The sequence below is a fragment of the Charadrius vociferus genome, unplaced genomic scaffold (assembly GCF_000708025.1).
Source record: "Charadrius vociferus isolate BGI_N301 unplaced genomic scaffold, ASM70802v2 scaffold104, whole genome shotgun sequence".
In the NCBI taxonomy this organism is placed as follows: domain Eukaryota; kingdom Metazoa; phylum Chordata; class Aves; order Charadriiformes; family Charadriidae; genus Charadrius; species Charadrius vociferus.
This window is the reverse complement of record NW_009648255.1, coordinates 7,407,241-7,420,305: the sequence shown is the minus strand read 5'-3', so window position 1 is coordinate 7,420,305 and position 13,065 is coordinate 7,407,241. Positions and strand designations below refer to the sequence as shown.

The 13,065-nt window shown below is 36.7% G+C and overlaps 1 protein-coding gene across 8 annotated transcripts in view; it reads right to left on the bottom strand.

Moving 5' to 3' along the window:
* Window positions 1-13,065, bottom strand: part of NLGN1 (neuroligin 1) — a 323,977-nt gene that overhangs the window by 76,448 nt on the left and 234,464 nt on the right. The window lies entirely within an intron of this gene.

The following is a 13,065-nucleotide window of genomic DNA, read 5'->3' as shown; positions in this document are numbered from 1 at the left end:
CAAAGAAAACACTTGTAGCTTATGGGAACATCCTTATATAGATAAAGCGTGTACAGAAAAGTCACTGCTCATGATAATCTGATCTATGGGAATGTAGCTTAAGTGCTATTTTTTTTTTGTTTTAGACTAATAGATCGACAAAAACAATCAGCTTTCCTTGGTTTTATCTCTAATCACAATGGAACAAGACTCGTCGGATATTCTTTAAAGCTTTTTGTTTGTGAGATTTTATGAGAAATGGGGCATTTTGGGCATTAAGTTCTGCCTGCCACACTACATTTGACTCAAATATTTTACAGCTGAAATTCTAAGAGGTACCTAACGCTGTATAATGCCGCCTTTAATTACTTGATGATTACATTGCGTAGCATTCTTGCTGCGTGTACTAGGGGATGCAGTCAAGCGACAGTGATCACTTAGGATAATGTACATGGTATGTGTGGCAGTATTTTGGTTCTTTGGTGAGGGGATGGGTGGGTGTTGCAGCAATGTGAATTATGATTTAGCTTTAATGAACAAATGACTGGGTTTACATACTTCGTTTTGAATACAGACTTTTCTTGTTTTTAATGAATGTTCCATTTTAAACAATAGATACACTTTCATTTATTACTAGTAATACTGTTGATAAGAAATCTGAAAAGTTTTTACAGCGCACACTCAATTAACTAGTTCTGTAAACAGATTTTTCTGTTCGATCCCAGAGATGAGGGATGGAACTAATACCACTGGTTATATTACACTTTATGCATCCTACGATCAAATACTCACTAGGTCTTCCCATCTCGCCAAATTAATACACCTCAAAGGACAGAGTTCACGTCCTCTATTAATTTCTCCCTAGGATTCTTCAAAATAGAACCCTTAACCTAGCAAAGCATGTTTCTGCACTGCGATGCAGTGAAATATGAACTGGGAAGAATGATACTGTCCCAATAAGACCATTTGTATTCTAATAAGTTGATTTTATCAAGGCAGAGAATACTAATTTACACAATACCTGAACCCGATGTTAAATATTTGACCAACTACAAAATTACTGTCATCCCTACGTTGCACAGCATGTCCACCGAGATATTAACAGTAGTTTAGCAGCTCCCTTAAACACGCCTTGGAGTAAACTGGATTTAAGATAATCAGGTGCTGGCACTACATAGAGTTGGCAAAATTCAAAGACTATATGCAAAATTGTGGAAATTAAACCTATTTACCCACAAATTTTGACATATCTTTCACACCTCTCAGCCTAGCTCAGGGCAAATTGAGGCTATTTAATTTTTATAACATCTTCATCCACTCACATTCCCACAGATCTCAAAGGATTAGCTGTAAGTAGGTTTGCAGGAGACATATTCTTAAATTAAAAGTAATCATTTGCAGGTATTACTGATTTGATGTCCAATCCAGTACTCTGTCCTCATTCATGGACATTACAGAAGGGTATAATTTGTGTTAAATGGGATTTTCCTCTCCATAATGCAACCAGACAAGAAATGGGACTGATGCGTCACCTTGGATTAAACTGTACCTGTTTACTCCTGAGAAGAATTTAGCCTCTAAAACATTGCTATAACATCCTTGGTGAATTATACAAAGTTTGACTGTGTAATACATTGAAAATATAAAATATACACCAGTATAATCTCTCCAGAACACTATCAGAGTCCCTATTTTATTATTTTCTATATTAGTTCTTTTTCGTTCAAGAGACAGTTATAGTTTGAGAGGACTTAAACTTCCTTGGGAGTAACTGATGTTAAGCATTTTCCCACCAAGCATCTCTAACAACTCCTTCCACAGCTGTAGGCTGAGCCTCTGACCCAAACGTCTCATGCAGGTTTTGGGGTGCATCTCTGCAGAAGTCTAAGGTTCACCAACCCAGCAGACTCCATAATGGCTCTATTCCCTTCAGCTCATCAAATTTGCCTGATTCACTGATTTTGATTCTTTGTTGCATGAAGGACATAGTGAGCCAGTTTAGATAGCCTCCACGAAGTGATATGCTGCTTCTGATGAAAAGCTGCAGAAGAATTATGGCTGAGTTAATAAAGTGGTCTCAGAAAGAAATTAAATTAAAATATTAGTGATCAGACATGGAAGCAAGACGGAAGAAATTCTGCCTACAGAAATTAATATCAACCAGAAAGCAGACTGAAGATGAACCTGTTTGGTCTGTTGTACCACTCCAAACCAAGCTTTTATTTTAGCAACTGGTGGGGTCTCTGCCAGTACCAGACCCTCTCTCACAAGCATGCCTGTGATAATCTCCCTTCTTTCCTCTTTAGCAGTTTCCTCCTCAGTGATTTCCATTTTACTCTTCAGACACTTCTTCGGCATCATCTGAATCATTCTTGCAGGACTAACCTGAAGTGGTCACTGCAGCTTGGTACAACCAAAGTAATCATAGCTGTTTGTTAAACAGTATGGGCGTTGATTGCAGTTGAGGCACTTCTAATTGAGTATCTCAAGCTGGAACAAAGGACTTTAAATTCCCCTTGTTTGCAACGGTGCATCAGTTCAAAGTTTCAAGCAAGGAAGACAGAGGATAGCATGGCAGCAGAGGAGTTTGGAGCAAGGTGGAGAAAGCCTTGGCTTGCTTTCTGACTAAAGATTAAGATATTGAAACTTACAAACAGAAAATAAAGGAAAAGATGCCATGAGTTATGGTATAATTAATGTCCGTTTTTCTCACTAAATGCCAATCAGATCACTGAATATAAAGAGCAATGAGTCTTACATCTTTTTTTCTCTGGGGACCTATCTCCGCACCAGAGAAAAGCTGTGTTGGCCAGCTGAAGAAAATCTGCTGAGCAGATCTCTGACTAACCCTTCCTTACTAAACTTGTGACCTTCAGATCCACTGACATTATCTTTTCTCAGTCTTCAATCAGGACAGAGGACTGTGCCACCAGTGCACCGTTTTATCTGAGTCACATTAAACAGGACCATATAAACACAATTTCTTTGAAACTGCTATGATGACCTACATATACGGGAATAGATTTTGTAACGAAGATGTAATTTCAAGCAGTAATGGTATTAGCTTGCCAACAAATCTACTCGATATGCAACTCATTCAAATAACTTTAAAAGTCTCCGTTTGATTTATGTGAAAGTAGCCTTTATGTCCATTTATACAGGTTTTACTATACATTTATAATCAGCCTTCACCCTGATTCAATAATCTTTATGCAGATTCAGAAGTACTTACCTAAGTAGGCACAAAGTCAACAGGACTACAGGAGTGCCTAAAGACTGCCAAAATGAGCTAAGGTTAAAGAAAAACAAACTGAGGCAAGAGAGAAGTCTTCATGGAAAGAAGCAGATGTGTAATTAAAGTTACACTCTCACTCAGAGACCGAAAAATTAAAAGGAGGGACTGTTCTAAATAATACATTCTATTTCTAAAAACTTTGCACATAGTCCTTTTTCATCTACTGACCTTCCCATAGGGAAAATTGCTGTATCTCTTTTAATAAAAATTACATATCTCATTTGCAGCCTTCCAATCTGTTTCATCTGGAAGCTTTTTCATTTATTCCCTGTAGGTGGAACTCCTTCTTTAGACCTTTAATTAGATGGTGTTGCCTTGACCACTGTAGCTAAGATTTAGTTTAGTATTCTAACTCTAAAATAGCCACTTGTGTATTTATGCTCCAATATTGACCCTACAAATTGGTCTCAGAATTTCTTACAGTGTTTTAAAGTGTTGGGGTTTTTTTCCCCGTTGTTCCAGTTCACTGGATTTTTTTTCCTAAGGCAGCCAATATCATTCTTTGATGAACTTTGATTTTACTGTCTCAGAATTCACCACTGCCTTTTTTAATGACACTGAAATAAATGGTTCCCAGAAAGTACAGAGAGTTCACTTCCATCTTCTGCAATGTGCTGTTTCACACATCTCAGTACACATTTCTGAATTAGCATTGCTACAGGTCACAACCATGACTTGTTGATGTGATTTATCTACTGAATATTTCATGTATTTTTGATACTATCCATGATAAGATACTAATGAGTTGTTTACAGGCATTATCTCAAAGACCAATGAATAATTTCATCCCTCTGTGAATGTGTTCAGAGTTAAAATAACAAACCAACCAAAGAACCCAACAACAAATACATAAAAGATATCTCCCAACAGAAGATATCTTCTGATTTCTGGTTTACTTCAGGGTGGAGACTTGGGGTCATATTTTAATGTTGATCCCTAACTTAGGGCACTGTTACTCCATAGTGCACTTTGGTTTGAATTTTCATTTGTATGCAAATAAGTCTCTGATTTATGGCACCGGCAAAGATATTACTCAATGACTCCTATTTTTCAAAATTGCTTTCAGGGTATGTAAAATTAGATAAGCAACAATTTTCTCTGAGCCTGTATGCTAGCAGAACCTAGCAGAGTATTAAGGCATCACCCAGCTTTTTGCTAAATAATTATTTATTTTTTTATACAAATGCCATGTTTTCAAAATAGCTTATTTCTTTAAAAATATGAAGGAACAGATCTATACTTTAAGAAGCTTGATATCTTTGATTATACGGTTCTCTGGTATAATAGAAGCTCCCCAGGGTGTTCATACACATTTTGCTTCCAAGAGACTACAGGATTTGTAGTAATACTTGAAACTCTCACCTGAGTTTTAGTGAAGTTCAGTCATTGGTAACAAAACTACACTTACAAATCAAAGGAATTAATTGAAAACAAGAAATAGGAATAATAGTATATAATTCTTCAACAAAAAAGACATTTCAAGATTATTTTTTCAACATAACCAATCCAAAGTTGGTTTTATACAGTTTTCTTTATGTTAAAACAACCGTAAGCCATAACCTAATAAATGATATGTCTACTGAAAAAACTAGGGAGTTAATTTTTATCCACGTAAATTATCATTTTCCATAACATGTTCTGTACCTTTATAAATTACTTGGAAAACGTGCTAACAATCAATAGCTCAATGTTCTTTTACAATATTTAATTTTGTACTGCACTCATTACCAACTATCACAATTAAGCTTCTGGCTGCTTCCTCATTAAATCCAAAAGAAAGGGAAAGGAGTAAGGAACAGTAGGGAGGGAAGCACAGGAGCATTTGCTAAGGAAATATTGTATATTGTCCTTCCATGCTGGAAGGGGTCTCAGGTCTGCTGGTCTGACATACTCACTTAATTAGAAATTAAAATAATCTTTTCATGCGCATACATGGTGTGATTCACAGAACCCCATTTTATCTGTCACGTTATCTTCAGATGAAGAAACGCTGTCATTAGATGACTGCACTTCAAATGAAATGAGTGGGCAATCGCTAATTGCAGCTCAAGGCTGAATTTTCTCACAGCCACCCTGCTGTATGGGAGGCAGAAGACGGAAACTATGTCACCATCAAAACTGTCACCACCGCTCCAGTTCTGGTGATTTTGTGGCTATGAAAGAGCCACAGAGAGCAGAGGTGGGAGAGAGGGGCAGAAAACAGCACCTCTGTGTCCAGCAGAAAGTAGGAAGAGCTGGAGTGAGAGAGTCTGTCCATCAGAAGCTCTGTAGGTGGGCATCAGTTTCTTTCGTTGTTCCTACTACCCATAGCTTTTACCACAGCACTTAACAGACTAATACACAGCCCAGATGCTGAAACTGTGTGATCTAATTATGCAGAGCATTATGTTTTGAAATGAGCAATTTATATTGGAAAGTGCAGACTGAAAATACTTTGATTTCGACGATCTACTAAATACAAGCCTGTCATCTATTGTGTATATGGTGTTCCTTTTTATGAAAAAGAATTCTTGTACTTAATTTTTTTTTTTATTTATTTCCCCAGGGCAACAACCAAATTAGTATGTTCCTCATGGGAAAACACATGTTGGTAATAACACTGTAGACAAATTAGGTAGATAACCTGGAATCACAGTCAAAAGCAATCAGATCAGTGCTGAGTTCTAGGACAGAAAATGGTAAGTTTTGCCTTCTGTAATATTTCTAAATTAGGTTTCCCTGTATGACCTAAAGAAAGTATTGCAGAAGACTTTATACAGAGCACCCTTATTGGTGAAAAGAGATTTTCTTTGCTGAATAGAGAAAGAATAAACTTTTAGGTTTAACTTCAAAATCTGCTATTTGAAGTGGGAGGTCTCAGGAGGGGAAGATTTTTCTGAGTTACAGACCAGGTCCAACACTAGAAAAGTACAGAATTAGGAACGCATAAATGCTGTATCTTCACCCCCCACCTGTTTCTTTAAACTATAGTCAGAAGTACGTCTATCTGTTAACCAACGGCATTTTCACCTTGAGCCACGGATAGCTAAGCCACAGAACAGTAAACCATGCTGTTTCCAGTCAGCCTAAATTTCCTGTGCTCCGTTATAGCCTATTATGCCAGCTACAAGCCCTGAGCCACTTTAAATAAATCTTCCTCTATTTTGTACTTAGTCTCCAGAAGCCTAAGACAGTTATGCTTTCCCTCCCTTATATATTTACAGCCTGATTCTTCCTTCTTTACAACAGTGTAAATCAGGGGTCACTCCAACGAAATCAGCACATTCGTGCCGATGTAAAAGAGGCATTAGAGATATCTCAGGCCCATTGTTCTGATTACCTTAAAAGAAAAATCTGCTATGGCCAGTCATCAGACGAGTACAAAACACCTCCTTCAATACTAGATACTGCTAGAAGTAATTCAAAGTTTGGTGATTATTTCTCATTTTTATGTTCCTATAAGCTACCCATGCAATATATACTTCCTTCCCTATCCTTCTGAAGAGATTGGAAAGGTTTTGTTCGCATGAATGTATTTGCCAAGACAGATATAGAGAAGTGACTGCACAAAGCATGAATTAACTCAGTGACTTATTTCATAATTAGGTGCCATCTAACGTGATCCATTTACACAGAGAAGATAATTTCTTAGTACAAGCGGGTGCTACAAACATTGCGAAGAGCTGAACATGCGTATTTATAGAGAGAAGATAATTTCTTCCATTCTTTCAAGTCCAGAAAAATGATGAAAGAAAAAGATAAGTCTCAAATTGAAAGCGGGGCCATTGCCAGCCAGGGTGGAGAGCTTTTTGGCCTCTACTGGCAGGTCTTCACAACCACCAAGAACCCCTGAAAAACATGGAGGCCTAAAGCCACATTTTTCAACTTACCACATTAAATCACACCACCTCATCCTTGTACAAGACTGCCATTATACTACTTCTAAAACCGGCGTAACAGAAATACCTCACAAACCATTATATTATGTATAAAATAAAGAAAGTATGTTTTATAAAATCCCTATAATCTGGCTGTCTTGGTATATGACACCTTACAGAGCACCTCTAAATAAGCATTTGGGAAAAGCGATCTAAGTAAATGGTTTTAAAGACAGGTTATTTATTTATTACACAAGATGCAACTTCTCACATTATTGCCTCAAGTAAAATGAATGCTCATAATGCTCCCGTCTCTGAAACTGAACACATTTATATTAAAAATGTAGAAAGTACAGTATACACTGAGGTGCAATCTATTGACTATGTCAGTAATAGCAGGTTTTTCATTTTTCCCCTTGTAATAGAAGTCATTGCTTGCATTCAGAATGTATTGTCAAGCTTTATTAATCTCAGCACAGAGGCCATCCTGGGCCTTGAAAGCTATTGATTTTTTTAAAGAGATGGTATTCTTTTTCTACGGCCTACTTGAGATCTATTTCAGATCTGTCATAAAAAGGAACCTCAAATTACAGGACAACTTAAACAATGCTTAGCGATCAGCGAAGTGTTTAGAGTCTCTTCCTTGAAAAGCTTGAAAATGAATTATAATATTTTCAATTTAAAAAAAAAAGTTTCTTTACAGGTTGGCAATCACATTGTAAGATGCTTCTTTGTCTCATTATTCTCGGATGAAAATTGATTATTAGACACTGAAGGTGATATTCTGTGCAGAGCTGAATGCATGATCTAGAGAAAGGAATGAGAAACATCTCCCTTTGAGCTCTGTAGAAAGAACAGTCATTTTGGTGTCTTAATTCCAGAGCTGAAATTCCGACCCTAGTGAGGTCACTAGGATTTCTGTTATCTACAGGGTTGTTTGGCTGGGTTTTTTTTTAACCTATGAGTGCACACAGGAAATATTTATGCTACAAGCAACCCTAATATGATTTGGACTGCAACAGTGAAGCTGAAATGCCAGATAAGCCTGTACATATTGAGGAAGGGGGTAGTTGTCATAAGGTATGATATCTGTATAGTATTTGTACTTGTTTTTTCCCTAAGGGGGCAGAATGCAAAGGTGTAGTAACTCCTCAACAGTCATCACTTAGATTTAGACTTACAAACACCTCCCTGTTTTGCAGCATTAACATCGTCATATTTACAGTGGATGTCTGCATTACTTGTCTATTAACTGTTGAGGGTTAGGAGACAGAGGATCACGGCCGTATAACCATCGCCAATGCTTTTGGCCTTCTGCCATGCCCCTGACCTACCTGCATCCTTGTTTCTAAAGTTACTTTGTCAAGTGATTTGCATGAAAGATCCTACGCCACTCTTATTGCCATGAACAAGGACCAAATATGAGCATATATTACTAACATACAGGATTCGATACAGCATGCAATGTTTGACTTCAAAACCATTAATAGTCATGTAGAGTGGTAAAGCCACTGAAATATGAAAGCACCTGTTCAATTGTTTTTGTGGCAAATGTTGATAGTCTGAATTACTTGCATTTGGCTGGACTACATGCTTCTATTTCATGCTGTCGTTGAAGAAATAATACAAATATTTTGCACCTTTTAGTAAGACAGCAACAATTTTATGAAGAGACTTGCAGTTTTGTGGCTTTACATTCAGGTGACATAGACAGGGTTATCAACTGGTTCTTCCTACTTGGATATAAAATAAAATCACTCTACAGAACTAGGTACTTGCTGCTGAAACTCAGTTCCTGTAAAAGCTTAATAGTTTGTGTGTAGCAAGTTAATAGCAACACTGAACAAGATTTCACCTGGCATCTTTCAGTTATTAAGTCATGTTGGAAATAAAAAAAAGCAACTTCAATAGCAAAGCATGAAGACTTAAATCCTGCAAGTGATGTGCACAAAATGAAACATAAGACGGATACAACTAATGAAATAAAAGCCAGTTCAAACTCTGTGATATATAATTGAAATTTGATAAGCCAACAAGTGCTTACACAATAGCTCTGGTGATTTTTTAGGCTTGATTTTAAAGTTTCTTTTAAAAAGATTAAGTTAGTTTCAAAAGTTTAATTGCAAGAATCTCATTCAAAGCAATATGATACAAAGCTACTATTGTGTCTTAGTGTGAAGCTGGCTAATTGGAAGAAGTCTTTGCAGGATAAAATAATATTCTGTCATTATATTAGAAGACAATAACTTCTTATTAAGTTGGCAGCTTCCCATTTAATAAATTTATTTGCAATTTCTTTGGGGGTGAATGTTACTGACAGAGTGAGTTCAATCAACATATTTTCCAGGAATGTGCTTTAACTTTCTTGCACCATTGCTTGCATATAGGTGGCACCAAAGGTATGCAATGATTTATTACTATCTATTTATTATATACCAGTTTTAAACCTATTTTATTTATGGAATACGCTACATACAGGCCAAATATTGCCATAGTTTACTATATTTGTTAACTTTTGCACATTCTGCAAACATGAGAGACTATCAACCACGATTCAACATCCAGAAAGAAAGTCTCCTTTAAGCTGGAATTCCCAAGAAGTACGTAGGAGTTTGGTGTCCTGTTTTCTTCTTCAAAATAAAAGGTATCCTTTACTAGACCATTGAGCTATGAAAATCAGAGTGTTATTCTTCCCATATGAATTGCAAACTCAGACCTTTAATAAATGTGTTGAGTAGCCTTTGAGAATAATTTATGCTTTTTCCAAAATGGGCTCACATATAAAAAGAAGCCTTCTTGCAGTTACAGAGTAAATGTACTTTGTCTGTTTAATACAGGGAATTGCTGTTGAAGTCAGCGAGAATTTTTTATGCCAAAGAACTGTAGAACTGAATAAATTTTGGATAATTTGACAATTCAAGTAATCAAGATACTCTACCATATATTCAGTTCCTTCCAGACTGAAGTACATGATAACAATATCCCATTTTACTGCATTATCAGATGTTGGGAAAAATTAAGATTCTGGGAAGAAGTTATAACGTTAAATGGGCCACCGAAAGCCCTTAACAGTAGACACTGATGGGATGACATTTTGGTATCTTAATTTTGGCCACAGCTATTCTTTTTTAATTTAAAATTTCCCTTAAGTTATAATTTCTTTTACTTTTTAATTTTCAGACTCAGCATTGGTAAATATGGCACATATTGATTAAATCTAATTTGAAAGTATCAAAATATATCTTTTCTTGAAACAATACTCATTTGCACATAAAATATAGAAAATTTAATCTAGGACAACTGATTTTTTTTTAATTAGTCTAGTCAGTCCCTGAAAAATCAGATCCTGAAGCAAAACAGCATAGTTGCTCAGTGTCTGTGGATGATACAGCCATGCTTTACACCAGAGACAGTAAGCCCAAAAGCTCCAAAGTTATGTAGCATAACTAATAAGTTCCTCCTCTAAATAAAGCCGTCTCTCTTCTGTGGCCTACTTCATTCTGCAGGGCAAATTTCTGATTAGTAGCTGTGTCTTTACCTAGAAGTTTTACAGCTCCACTTCCTACAATCTTACATGCCTCTCTGAGGTCTGTCCATCATCAAGTGCTACATAATGGGCTAGAAATACACATACATACCACATGTGCACACACATTTATGTATATGTTTACACACATCCTCCATTCTGTTTTGCCAAGCATACTAACAATTTAGTAAATACAGTAATTTTAATGACAGCAATAGAATAGGGAAACATAAGAATATTGTAATTCTCACATATTCCCATTTAAAGGAATCCCTATGACACCAGTGTTTAAACAATGACTTTTTTCCCCATTTAGTCTGTAAAACAATCTTCCATTGAGCAACTGGATATAGTAATCAAGGCAGACTTACACATGTGATACATGCTGGAAATTTGTGATGAAGAATAGGGTTGGCAAAAGCACACAGGCATACGAAGAGGGGTAAAAAAAAAAGAGGGGCATCTTTACTATAGTGTCTGAATAAGAAAATTAAGAATAATTTGGATTTTACTGTGAACCATGTTAAGAAAATCCTCATTTGATCTGGTACTTCTTTGTGTAGACACTCACACTATTGTTTTGCTTTTAAAGGCATGTAGGCAAGCTGCAGACGTTCAGATTTTAAAAGAAGCCTTTTTCCATAATGAATATCCATAATAAATATAATTGGACAGCCCTTTTAATGCATACACTATGGAGAGTCTGGGTTAGAAAAAGTTGAAGGTGAAGTTTTTGAGATAGAATGCGGAGATAAAACTGAGAAAAGAACTGTCCCTGGAAATAGGTAGATAAGGCAAGCGTCAGATAGTAATTGAACTTAATTTGCCACTTGAGCTTTGCACAGGTATAAACAGCTCAAACACGACTCTTCAAAAACACTGAACACTAAGTGGCTCTAATGCTATTCCATGGGATAAAGCTAAAGCTAATGATAAAAGCATTGTCTTCTACTGGATGCTGTACAGATGAAATTGTATCTATCCACTAGTAAAAGCAGTAACCCTGCGACCCTCTTGGAACCCTGTTGAAAATAATAGTAATTTGCACAGAGAATGGGGTGATGTCCTTAGAAAAAACTACTATCAGAGAGTGCTGCGGAGAGTGATTGTGCTGCACAAACTATTTCCCATAAACAAAGCAAAAGAGAAGGGATTCTTCAACTCCAGTTGAAGTTCAACTCTTCAAACTATCGAAACAATACCCGGAGTGGGGGGAAGATGCTTACCTGATATTAGGTCTTATTGGGTATAGAAGAAGGACATAGAATAGAAAAGCGTGTCTTCAGTTTAGCAAAGGGAGATTGTTACAAGCACACATGAACGACTTGATTCAAAAGGAACAAAGCAAGGACTAATGGCCTAATCAGTTAAAAATTTAAAATGCGTTTCTGTTGTTTGAGAAGCAAACTAGTCCACTCTAGGTGTCCTATAATCAGGTACTATGATCATAACTACCGTCCACCTTAGGTAGTAAAAACTGCTGTCAAAGGGTTTTTTTGACAGTCAAGAAGTAGTCCCTGCCAACTGTTGAGGATCTTGTGTCTGACGGCTCGAGCCCTGTGAATGTAAGGTACTGAGTGTTTCATCTTTGGTGGAAGCTGCCCGGCACGCGGCAAGTCTCAAAACCCATTCTTTAGCTGGCAACATCTGTCACAGCACTGCACTGATCACAGGGCGGTGGCAGAAATAAAAGGAAAAATAAGAAAGGAGAAATAGTTACTTTACTTCTGGGGTGTAAACCATACAGTCTGTAAAACTTGTTAAATGCCATTGCAAACCGCATCTTTTTGCCATACAGCTAAAGTTTTGGTAAGACCAATGAGTTCCATGTTTGCTTGTTGTTTGTTTTTTTTTTTAAAAACAAGAGCTTAGGATTACAGTTATTCCTCTTTTTCTTCCTGCAAGGTAGAAGATGCTAATGTAAAAAGGCAGAACAAACAGGCTCTTTATTTTTGCAGGACAAAGAGCATTTGAACTCCATCAGTGGCTCTTTGACTGCCTTCAGAGCTTGTCTTTGACTAAATTAAAGCCTCTGCTAGCTTCTGATTTGTACTACGCTGTAGGCTTTCCATTGCTCTAGCTGCTAGATGCATGTAATAGATTAATTATTACCTTAAAATAATACAGCCAATGAAAAAAAATAGGAATTAAGGTTTACAAAGGGCTATGTTCTCACGTGGTGCAAAGTAGCATAGCTCCCCTAAGATCAATTTTTATTATGCCACTTTACAGTGGCTCAGAACCTGCCCCCTAATTCAATGAGATAGTTCCGAGGGAAAAGTCTTAACCTTATCCTGTATAACCAGCGTAGCACATTTTGAGGTCACTGATAACATGAAATAGTTTAACTGGAATTAAAGTGATTTTGTGAAGTTAGCAAAGCACAACTCAGCAGATGAACCAGCAAA